The sequence below is a fragment of the Helianthus annuus genome, chromosome 12 (assembly GCF_002127325.2).
Source record: "Helianthus annuus cultivar XRQ/B chromosome 12, HanXRQr2.0-SUNRISE, whole genome shotgun sequence".
Taxonomy (NCBI): Eukaryota; Viridiplantae; Streptophyta; class Magnoliopsida; order Asterales; family Asteraceae; genus Helianthus; species Helianthus annuus.
The window spans coordinates 150,204,955-150,206,645 of record NC_035444.2 but is presented as its reverse complement, the minus strand read 5'-3'; positions in this window follow the sequence as shown (position 1 = coordinate 150,206,645).

The following is a 1,691-nucleotide window of genomic DNA, read 5'->3' as shown; positions in this document are numbered from 1 at the left end:
TGAACTATTTAATTTTTGGAACGACGAATATTATAACCAGAGCTAGCAAGAAACTAGAAAAAACAAACAACAAACAAAACGATTACAATGGGCATTTGACCCAATCTCTCCGAACTAAGTCCTTAACATGAGACCTATTGTTAATTAAAAAAAGTTCAACGTTTTTATCTCTTCAACTACAAGTCTTATGCTCTTCTTTGTTCCCAAAAAAAATATCAACTCATTTCTTGTCTTCCAAATGCTCCAGCAACTCGTTAAAATTATCTTGTTCAGAATCTCTTCTTTCGCCGACCCAATCTATAATCGTAAACCGACAAAAGGTCCACAATTGTAAAGGCGTATATAGGCACAATCTTGCACCACAAAGAAATGTGATGCCAGATTTGGGATGCCCATATGCAAGAGCAGCAAACAAACCCCTGTTTTGTCGAGTCCGAGCATAATTTAGAAGAGATAGATATTGTTTTTTTTTTTTCATGAGATTAATGTGTATTTTAACTTTACATCAATCGGAAAATCATCAAAATGTCTTGTTATCTACGGTGGCCACTATACATTTGTATTAAGGTGCAATTAAAACTATCATGAACCCTCTCAAGTTTTATGGTTTAATAAACATCAAATCCTTTCAAAATTACACTTGATAACAGAAACTTTATTCACCTTTAATTTAAACACGTCATAGCTCTTTACAAATCTTTCATCAGTTATATACTTGTACGCTTTGCTATATTTGAAAACCGCTTCATATTTACATATACATCACCACGTTAATATTAGTCATAGGTATATAGAAGTAGATAGACAAATGAGAATTTTTCATTTTTCCCACGCTTCTTAGGCAAAATCCGTTTTAACTTGAACTGTCTCCTATATGTGTGCACGCTAGTAGACACTTGTATATCTATCATACGTATGTTAAGAGTCGTAGAGAAATGAGTTTTACAAGTGTGTATGGAGAAGTAGAGAACCCTTCTGATACAGGCCCAAGTGTAGAAAACCAAGCCATGACATTTCTGGAGGCCCATGATCGAGCTAACAAGAGTGATTTACGAAAACGACCATAACTTTTGCTACGGGTCCAAAAACGCATTTTAGTGGGAGTTACGGGCAATTTTTATGTTTTTTTTTTTCATGTTTTAAGCACTTTGTTTTTGGGCTTTTGTTTGACCCATGGCTTTTTATTGGCCCTTCTTATTTATGTTCATCTCTCATGTAATAATCCATTTTGCCATTTCAAATTCTCTGCTTTTTGGGTTGAATTTGGAGGTTTGGGAAAGTTTATCACAGGTATTCACAGAATCAACATGATCAATTCTTTATTATCATTTGACACGCTACATCACCTTCCAATTCCAAAGAGGGTCAAGTCCCCTTTTATAGAGTTGATTAGAAGTAGCAATGGTGGGCCAACCTATATCGAGCCTAGACCTGTTGGGCCAAGTCCAGTATACGGTCTCCTTCTACGGTTTTTGACTTTTTGAAACAAATGGATGCAACATTGCAACGTGCATAGTTTTTACATTATATCCTTCTTCACAATTGCTCTTTAATTAAATAGTATTAAAGTGATAGACATATGATTGAATTTTTGAGTGACAACTGTCCCAAGGTTTCTTAACATGTGGCCTTGTACTCTTGTTCACCAACGTTAATGATGGGTGCATGTTTCTGGAGCCATTCAATGTTGG